The sequence below is a fragment of the Emydura macquarii genome, unplaced genomic scaffold (genome assembly GCF_026122565.2).
Source record: "Emydura macquarii macquarii isolate MOO-44397 ecotype Brisbane River unplaced genomic scaffold, CSIRO-AGI_Emac_v2 contig_2897, whole genome shotgun sequence".
NCBI lineage: Eukaryota > Metazoa > Chordata > Testudines > Chelidae > Emydura > Emydura macquarii.
Window position 1 is genome coordinate 41,464,760 of NW_027133034.1, and position 11,105 is coordinate 41,475,864.

The following is an 11,105-nucleotide window of genomic DNA, read 5'->3' on the forward strand; positions in this document are numbered from 1 at the left end:
GATTGGCGTGCTGATCAAAAGCACCTAAAGACTAAAGAACGGGCCTAGTGTGTAGAACCTATTATACAAAACTGTTGTTGCTTATGTAGGATGGTGGATGGAGATCCAGAACCATATGCCCAAGCTAAAGAAGTGCTTGGTTCGAAAGAAATTGCAGCCCTACACACCAATAATAGTCTATGACGTGTTCCATTGAGAAACCTACCCTTGTTAATCCACCTAACTTTTTTTCTTCAAAATGTCATAAAAGTATACAAATAGTATTCCAACAGTAATAATAAAACACAACATAGAAAAACCAGGTACTGTATATGTGATTGGCTATTATGATATACACAGTGCAATCTTCTAAGAGTTGCATGAACAACTCCTTTTATTGTTAACAATAATTTATTCCTGTGTATCTTTATGAAAATGTATCCTTTTCTGTTATTATGGTCCTGACCCTGAAGCATTTATGGCCATCCTTAATGTCATGCCTATTAGTAGTTCCATTGATTTCAATCAGACTAGTCACATGTATTAAGTTAAGTACATATATAAATGCTTGCATGAACAGGACCTATGTGACTAACGTTAATATTGCTAGGCAAAATAATCTTTAGACTTGTGAAATTAAAATAGCTAACAAATAACACTTTTGCCTCTTTGCTTCTACTTTCTTCTCTAGGCTGTTATGACTTTGTACATTCTCTTATTTGTTTATGCTTATATGTCTCAAGTGTTCTTAGAAGGCATTTAAATATTCAGGTTTTCAAAGCTTTGCACTACCCAGAAGCATTAAGTGAATTTTTCCAGAGGCCACCAGAACAAATATATTTTGATACTCCTACTTCCATAGTTTTCCAGCCCACACCTTTTTATCTGCTGAACTGAAGTTTCATACCTTACCTTCTATAGGCAAAATTCTGCTTGTAGTTACACCACTAAAATCAATGGAGATACTCTGTATTTGTGTCAGCGTCAATGAAAATAAAATTTGTCCTGAGTTTACAGGATTATTACACATTGGCAATATCTTACATGTCTGATTTCCACAGACGCATATTTTGTTATTAAAAATGTAATTTCAAATAATCTTGTAGTTGACTATCTGTGGGCTTTTGTTTACTGTTTATTTTCCCTCAGATTTTCAAATAAAATGATTTTAACATACTGTTGTTGCTTTGTAGGAGTGATGTCTTAAATATATTAATGCAACATGAATATTTATAGGATTCTCTTCTTTGAGACAATATTTTCTAATACTACATAAGGTTAGAGTTGCACCTATTGGTGTACATGCTCTGCCATGGCAGCTGATCTGAGGAATCACCCCAGGGGAGAGCAGATGGCAGCTACAGCCCTCCTTCATGGGTTTTGTGAGGGGAAAGCAGTTACATATTCTGGCAAGGGCTCCACAAGAGATCAGATGCTGCCTGGTAGATTTGTTAAATAGATGCATCTCAGAAACAGCCAATTCTGCCCTCTCCCAGGCCAGACCTACACATTTGGTAGGTCATATTTGATGTCCTGGCTCCTTGAGCAAGGAAAATGGCTAGCACCGCTGTGCTCCTGTTTCCACCACTTGCATCTTGGGTTCCATTACACAAACTTTCACAGGGACAGAGAGAGGCACTATATGTGTTAATGTATTTGGACCAAAAAAGAGGTTGAACCATATATGCCTGCCTGATGTTTACAAAAATGCTTTACTCAATACCTGGACAAAATTATACTAAAACCATTCAGCCCCCTTCTAGTGTTGTTATGGCTGGTGAAAATTAGATTAGATGATGAGTAAATTAGACTTGCCCTGACGTTAGTATACAGGTTGGCTTCCTGTAGCTTGTGTATACTATTTTTCAGGGGTGGGAGGGAAACCTGGGGAATAACACATATAGGAGTTTTTCTAGTAATGGCTAGTGGGTCCAATGCACTTTAAACTTGATCATATTGAAATTTCACATCACAGATACAGTGGAAGTATGCTAAGCTCTTTACAGACAGGAAGAATATAGTGTCCTTACTGCAAAGAGTTTCTAATCTAAAGCCACATCCTGCATTGTAAAGTTCATGGATGAATCTTAATGCTTGTGGAGAGTTCCACTGAATTAAATTGTCCATTCTGACAACCCTTCCAGAGTCTGAAGTTTATATAGGTTTCTTATGCAGTAAGCATATAGTTTTTGGGGCTTTAATGAGTATCTGAAGGACAGACAAGAGTACAGTAGTAGCAAGTTCTGCTGAACAGAACACAGGATTAGGAACTCATGAGTTTTAATTCTGTATCTGTCACTGGCTGAGGTGCCCTTGGGTAAGTAACTTAACCCGTTTCAGTTTCTACAGTTATTATACATAAGAATAAGAATACCTACCTATTTCATGGTGCTGTTGTGAGGATTAATGAATTAGGTTTTTTACACAATACTGAAGATGTTTAGGGCTAAGTATTATTTTCATAGATTATATGGCCAGAAAGGAGCATTATGATCATCTTCTCAACTTCCTGCATAACACGGACCATAGAACTTTCCTGAATTAATTCCTTTTTGAACTAAAGTATGTCTTTTAGAAAAAGATCCAATCTTAAGTTAAAAGTTGCCAGTGATGTAGACTCCATCAGAACCCTTGGTAAATTGTTCCAATGGTTCATTACTTTCAGTATTAAAATTTTGCACCTTATTTCCAGTCTGAATTTGTCTAACATCAACTTCCAGCTATTGTTATACCTTTGTCTGCTAAACGGAAGAGCCCATTATCAAATTTTTGTTCCCCATGTAGGTATTTCTAAATGGTGATTTTTATTGTGGGAGGTGAATAACTCAGTATTTGATTCATATGTTATTTATTGAGGAGGTGTAACCTAATATTTGAATCCCAGAATGTAAACATCATCCCATTCAGTAACCAGCAGATCTACTCCTCCCTTTAACAGACCCAAAACTCTGTCTTGCAGCACAGCATGTAGCACACTTACATTCCCAATGGTATTGTTCACTCTAAGGCTTCTCTCAGACCCTAGAGTTTCAACACCCAGAAAGAGTGGCAACATGAGAGTTTTCAGTTCTGCTGTAGGGTTGTGATGTCCATGCATTAGGAAAGTAAGTGTTCCTTTGGTACTCAGACTGTAGCCAAATGGGAAAAGAAAACCACTTTCCTAATGCATGAACTTCACAATTTTGCTAGTTCAAACAAGGAATTTGGGACACTAAACCCCTTTTTTATGGACTTCCATTGTACATAGCAAAAAATCCTCTCTCCCTCCCCCCCACCCATACTGAAATTGCATTTTGGCACACAACCTTGGCTTGACAATTCTGAGTCTGAAATCTCTAAGCTAGTTATTCAGGATGGAGGATTCAAAACTCTCCTTACATACCTTCCTTACTTGACTTCACAGGGACCAGGATTTAACCCAATGTATCTATTTTTCCTGTTTATACGGAACTCTCATTTGTAACTGTTCTGAAACATACCATTCTTGACTTCAGTAGACATTCCTCCTGCTACATCCACTATTTGTTCATTTTGACAGATTTTTGTTCAAAGCTTGCTTGGCTAAAGTTTACTTGAGAACTTTCTTTGCTAGGTGTAGAATTCCTGTGACTTGTCAATTAAACCATATTCATATCTTAACAATGTAACCAACCTGGTTTAGAAAGAGGAATTATTGGCCTTTAGGCTTATTTTTATCTTCTTCATTTTAATGTAAAATATTTATGGTAATGTACATGTCATTACATTTAATCACTACCATTAAACATTTAAAACACTGAATATTTGTGGAATATTTTTCATTCTGTTACAGTTTTAGTTTTAGTCCATTTACCATTCTCCAGAGACTCAAAATGGTTGTTGTCACATGACTGTCAATGCATAATGTAGGGTGTCTGAACAGTCAACTCAGGTAATGTAAAAATACAGTATATCAGAAAATAATTCATGGGAAGCTATTTTAAGCTACAACAATATTTCATTCTTTAAGGTCTGTTACATCTACATACAAAGCAGGCAGTCATTCTTACCACATCCAGGCTAAGGACCTTAGCAACTTATTGGTAAAGGACTACACGGTTGAAAATGTATGTAGCATAGCAGAGTGCAAAATAATGATACTGTGTTAAAATGCCCACAGTGTCTGAATAAAATAAGTGCGATAAGTGACTTTCTGTGTATTCTAGTCACTGTGGCCACATCAATAAGTTAAGCAGCTTTGAATACCACCAGTAGCAAAGTACTCCATATCTTCTGTATGTTACTTAGAAAACACACATCCAATTAATGACCACACTACAGCTTTTTCCACTTCAGATGATTGCAGTTTGCAAAAGCCTCTAGGGTAGGTTTTGGCACCTACCTTGTGTAAGTTTTAAGTGTGATGTAGATGAAAGGAGTTAAACGACAGAGGAGAGATAAGTTTAATTATTAGCCACAAAGGTGATATTCTATTATCTCAGTGCACAGGAGGCAACAGGAGAATACTTCTTTTCAAATAATACTGCATGGCAGCTGTGACTGTCCCTAATGAGTGTTTTACTTGAAATAGAGCAGAAACTGGAAAGGCTTAAATGGGCAAGATACCAAGAAAACATACTAACTAGGCAGATGGTGTATTTTTCCCAGAGAAAAATCTAGAAAAATAGTCATATCGTAGCAGCACACTGAAAACAAAGGCACATTTACGAACATTTAATTTACTTACTTTTTAAAAGTAAATTTGCTGTTTCTTTCCATCATCATACAATTGTTCAGATACCTATATGTTTACTTATGATCCTATCTGACAGGTAGATTGAGGATCTTTGGTACATAAGGTGTGTCTTTCTTAATGCGCCACAAGTGTTTTTCTGTCTCATTACAAACTTGATCATGCTTCCATTAAAGTCAATGGCAAAACTCTCATTGACTTCAGTGATGCATGATCAAATCTTTGAGAAATACCCAGTGAGACTTATTCCAAAGTCCTTTAATTTGCCTTCTTTGTCCATCTCATTCTAGAGAGAGTTTTGGGATACATCTGGCTGGCAGACTTCATCATAGGATCATTACATCTATTTAGAGATAAGAAAGACCTGCAAGAGCAGAATAGATGCACCATTTACGGAAACTACACTAAGGGCATGTCTATACTGACGGAGGCAAAGTCGCTGCCACCAGATCGATCTTTCTGGATCGATTGAGCGGTCAGTGTAGACCCACTCAATCTATCAGAAAGTCGACTGAGTAAAGCCACCCCCTCAAGTAGCTCAGCTCAGTGAAGACAGCGCGCAGAAGTGAAGCACAGCAGTCGATGTGAGTTACGCAAGCTACTCTGCGTAGTTTGCATAACTCCCATCGGCTGCTGCTGAATCTCCAGGTAAGTGTAGACCAAGGCTCAGTCCATCTTGTACTGAAACAGTCTATTTATGGACATTTTGCACATTTTTAAGCCACACTGTCAGAGCTTTGAGAAACTGTTTTAACATTCATGAATTGTTTTCTATCATGTGAAAAAAAAATGATGAATGGGACACTGTCATCCACTTCTATCTGAAAACATTAAATGAAAGAGATTACAGTTTAACTTTTTAAAAAAACCTGTGCATTTGACAGCACTTTATGTATAATCACTTTGACAGCTGCTCCTATAAAGATTTACACTCATGAATGACATTAGATCTATGCGTAGTCCAAATGACTTGAGTGATACTGTGCATGGGCATAGAATACATGGGCATAAATCTTAGCAGTATTAGGCCCTAAAATCATAGAATCATAGAGTTGGAAGGGACCTCAGGAGGTCATCTAGTCCAACCCCCTGCTCAAAGCAGGACTAACCAGGACTAACCTCAGCTAAATAATCCCAGCCAGGGCTTTGTCAAGCCGCATCTTAAAAACCTCTAAAGATGGAGATTCCACCACCTCCCTAGGTAACCCATTCCAGTGCTTTACCACCCTCCTAGTGAAAAACGTTTTCCTAATATCCAACCTAGGCCTCCCCCACTGCAACTTGAGACCGTTGCTCCTTGTTCTGTCATCTGCCACCATTGAGAATAGCCTAGCTCCATCCTTCCTGGAACCCCCTTTCAGGTAGTTAAAGGCTGCTATCAAATCCCCCCTCATTCTTCTCTTCTGCAGACTAAACAAGCCTAGTTCCTTCAGCCTCTCCTCATACGTCTTGTGCTCCAGCCCCCTAATCATTTTTGTTGTCCTCTGCTGGACTCTCTCCAACTTGTCTACATCCTTTTTGTAGTGGGGGGCCCAAAACTGGACACAATACTCCAAATGCGGCCTCACCAATGCCGAATAGAGGGGAATAATCACTTCCCGTGATCTGCTGGCAATGCTCCTATTAATGCAGCCCAATATGCCATTAGCCTTCTTGGCAACCAGGAACACTGCTGATTCATATCCAGCTTTTTATCCACTGTTACCCCCAGGTCCTTTTCTGCAGAACTGCTGCCTAGCTCATCGGTCCCCAGATTGGTCTCAGTTTGGCTGAGATTTTCAAAGGTAATTAAGTTTTGCAATGCTGAGTGCAGCAACACCTAAATACCTTTAAAAATCTGGTCCTTTCCATTTAAGTTTGGGTGATGCTTCTACAGCAAGAGAGGAAAAAATATACGGTAAATTTTAAGATTCCATCATCAAGTAAAAACAGAATAGTAGCTGTTAGCTGTCATGACTCTTGAATATCTTGGTGCTTTTAAAGAAAGAGAGTAAATCTTTTGTGTAGGAAATTTCTGGTGGACAGAACTGTCAAGTGTGCATGTAAGTTAAACTATACGTAGATCCTCAAAATCAATGTCATAACAGCTCATATTTAGGTGGAGATTATTCAAAATTGATCATGGCAACTGGTATTCATGACCAGTGAAACAGCATAAGAGTTTGTAATAAAGAACAATATCTATACATTGCTTTTCCTGAGGAACAGTTGTTTAGTAGAGCTAGTTAAAAAAAAAAAAATCAGTACATTTTGTTTTGGAAATTTTAAATCTTGTATTGGTTTTAACATTTGGAAATTGCAAGTCAATTTTTCAATTACTGAAAAAAATTGACTAGTTTAATGGGGTGGTTGAAAACTTGAAAATTTGTTATGAAAATCTTCACAAAAGGCTTTTGGAACTTTCCCATGGAAAATTAATTTTTTGATTAATATTTTCAACGAAATCTCAAAATTAAGAAAATTTCATCTAGTTTTGTTGTTCAGCTATTGGAAGATAAGTATAGTTTCATGCAACAGACATCACAAACCGCATTTAGCCCTTGTGTAAATGGGCCTAACTTTGTTGATGTCAAGGCTGAATTTAGCCACTTAAGTAATTTTTAAACATAACCAGCTAAACTGTGCCTGCAAAATTTTCATTGGCATCCACTGATTGTACAAAATCTATATTTGCATGTTGTCAGGATTTAGGAGCTGCAGCAGAACCAGTCTTCAGGCAAAATAATGAGTGCAGCCAGCCTGTAATAGGCTGCCTGATTGGCTTCACTGGTATTTGGTTGGAAGAGTTACCAGACCAGCTCTTAAGCCTAGTAGCAGCAGTAATGGCTGCTCAAAACATGTACCCATGGCAGTGATAGTGCCTGATCCTATGTTTAACAGAGCCTTGACCCCACCTTACCTCACTTCAAGTAACTTGGTTCTTACCCTTGTCTCTGATTCCTGTCCTCTGGCTTTGACTCTGATCCTCATCTCTACCATCTGGCCTCCAACTTCTGATGCTAGCTCTGATCCTTGGCTCTTGCATCTGGCCTCTGGCTCTTGGCTGCTGACTCCTGCTCTGACCATTAGGAATGACTGCCCGCATCCTGGTAATGTGATATGAGCATCTGGGCATTTGTGTTTGGAAAATGGGTATTTGTGTCCAGGTTCATGTTTGCATGGCCATTACCTATTTAGCATGGGTTAATCCCTGTTTCCATATAGGAATACATCTTTTTGTACATGCATGTGGTTTCTTTAAATATTATATTGGCATACGTTAAGTGACCATTTTTATCAGTTTGGTGCCTAAGGGTTAGTTACATGTATTTGCCTCTATTTGTCAGCCACAAAGTGACTCTAAATGGAAAAGGGTAGAAAAGTATTATTCAGATAGTGTGATGAAATTAATTTATAACAATGTTGATGTGCATGAGGCAGGGAGTTAGATATGCATTAGTTAAATCACAATGCATGGGGCTTCGTGCAGGAATTACTGGGTAAAATTTTCTAGCTGGGGTTATGCAAGAGGTCAAAGTAGATGGGGCCAGTTTTGTTCAACATGTTCATTAATAATCTGGAGGATGGAGTAGATTGTACCCTCAGCAAGTTTGCAGATGACACTAAGCTGGGGGGAGTGGTAGATACCCTGGAAGGTAGATATAGGATACAGAAGGATCTAAACAAACTGGAGGATTGGGCCAAAATAAATCTGATGAGATTCAACAAGGACAAGAGCAGAGTCCTGCACTTAGGACAGAAAAATCCCATGCATAACTACAGATTGGGGACCAACGAGCTAGGCAACAGTTCTGCAGAAAAGGACCTGGGGGTAACAGTGGATAAGAAGCTGGATATGAGTCAGCAGTGTGCCCTGGTTGCCAAGAAGGCTAATGGCATATTGGGCTGCATTAATAGGAGCATTGCCAGCAGATCACGGGAAGTGATTATTCCCCTCTATTCGGCATTGGTGGGGCCGCATTTGGAGTATTGTGTCCAGTTTTGGGCCCCCCACTACAAAAAGGATGTAGACAAGTTGGAGAGAGTCCAGCAGAGGACAACAAAAATGATTAGGGGCTGGAGCACAAGACGTATGAGGAGAGGCTGAAGGAACTAGGCTTGTTTAGTCTGCAGAAGAGAAGAATGAGGGGGATTTGATAGCAGCCTTTAACTACCTGAAAGGGGGTTCCAGGAAGGATGGAGCTAGGCTGTTCTCAATGGTGGCAGATGACAGAACAAGGAGCAACGGTCTCAAGTTGCAGTGGGGGAGGCCTAGGTTGGACATTAGGAAGAGTTTTTCACTAGGAGGGTGGTGAAGCACTGGAATGGGTTACCTAGGGAGGTGGTGGAATCTCCATCTTTGGAGGTTTTTAAGCTGCAGCTTGACAAAATCCTTGCTGGGATTATTTAGTTGAGGTTAGTCCTGCTTTGAGCAGGGGGTTGGACTAGGTGACCTCCTAAGGTCCCTTCCAGCTCTATGGTTCTATGATTCTATATCACAATGGTCCCTTCTGGCCTTAAAATCTATGGATATAAATTTCCTTATTTCTGTTATATTTTCTATTTATAACTATTTCTGGTTTCAACTGCTGTTTGATTTTGGGAGGAACAAAAGTCTTTGTCTTTAAATAAAGGATTTCCTCATATGCCAAATGTGTTACTATTACTAGGTATGAAATAACTTCCATAGTTGTATTTGATGATAATAAGCTCAAGAACATGGACTCCAGTGACCCAGATATTTTCTCTGTAGCATGCTCTCACTAGTGTGAACTTAAAAAAAAAATCATGATATAAGAACTATTTTGGAGTTTAACAAATTGTGAAGCAGATTCTAGCAAGAAGTACTATAATGAAACTAATCATCCCACCCATCCACCCACTCAGTTCTCTCTTAGAAACAGATAGTTGGAGAACAAATGGCAATAGTGAAACTGGTGCTGAATATATTTTGTTTAAAAAGGTGGAGAAGTCTGCTATATACTTCAACACAACATTCTCACTGATTAGGGAGATGAGATACTCAAATAGCATCTGATATATAGCATCTGGTATATGTAGAAAATTCTTTTAACAGCAGTTAGCTGTATCACATTTAAAAATAAAGTTAATTATAGTTGACATTTAAATTATAACTTCCAAGCACAGTTTGTATTTAAGACTTTGGCACTTTGCCAAGATGTGCCAGTTGTAGTTATTTTGCTGCATTCCGCTTGCATAAATGCCTCTGCAACAGAGTGACTTAATGTCATTTGCAATTATATTAATTCCCACTAAATCAACAGTTTTGCATTATGACTACACGTCACTGTGAAAAGTGGACTTAGGGGATATACATCACTCATAGCATGTACAGTTTTAATACCAATGCTGAAAATTAAAATCTCAGTCTTAAAAAATTGTTCCATGTGGGGAGACAGTTGCATGGAGCTTGTTGTGGGATGAGGGGGCTCAAATGATTTGGGAAGGAGATGGCTCATAATTAGAAAAATAGAAAGTTTAAGTTGATTATGTATTAAAAACACTTTAAGTCTAACAAACTGGTTCAGTTTAGAAATTTAGGATTAACTTTTAAGCAAAGATTTGGGGGTCAAATGTGCTTGGCCCTCAGTAGATTGCATGGTTCTTTCCCCTTCTACCATGCATAGAGAATAGGCACAATCATAGTCTACCTTTAGGAAGCACGGAGGCTAGTGATGGTATATATATCCCTCATGCACCATTAAGGCAGAGAAGGAGTTAACAGTGACTCAAGGAGAGGAGGAAGCAGACTGGGCTAGGTTCAGTTCAGCTGCTGCCATAAATAACTTGCTTCCCCTAAGAAAGCAAAGCCATCTCTGAAAGCAGGGCTCTGTGAACTTAAGGTGCTGCTGGGTTGGGTTAGTGGAGGTTGATACTCTCAAGGGGTAGGGTGGTCAGAAACTCAGGATTTTCATCGGGCTGGTGAGAGCAAGCTATAACCTGATCTTTATCTTGAATAGACCTTCACTAAGCCACAAGGTACTTTCCCTTGGGAGAATAAAGAGAAATGGACTATGTTTGAAGTTTAGGCATGATGAATAGTTAGCATCACCATAAGGAAATAAACTCAGACTGGCTATCTTTAGTTAAAAGCTAAGCACAGTGTCTTCTAGTGATGGGACTGGCACTGCAGATGTACTCAGGCTTTGTGAGCCAATGTCAGAAATCAAGACCTCCATCAGAGCTAATCTTCAGGAAGCCTCCTCAGTACAGCTGGCCACCTGATTGGCCACCCCACCTAATTGTCTAGAAGTGCTGCAGGCCAACTCTTAAGCCAGCAGCAGCTCACTGGCTGCCCACCACTGTCTGCTCCTGCGTTGCCTTGTTCCTGTTGCTTCTGTCTTGTACCCAGCCTTGCCTCTGTCCTGCCGCTGTTTGAACCCTTTCTTGTCTGCAACCCTGGTAGTTCCACTTC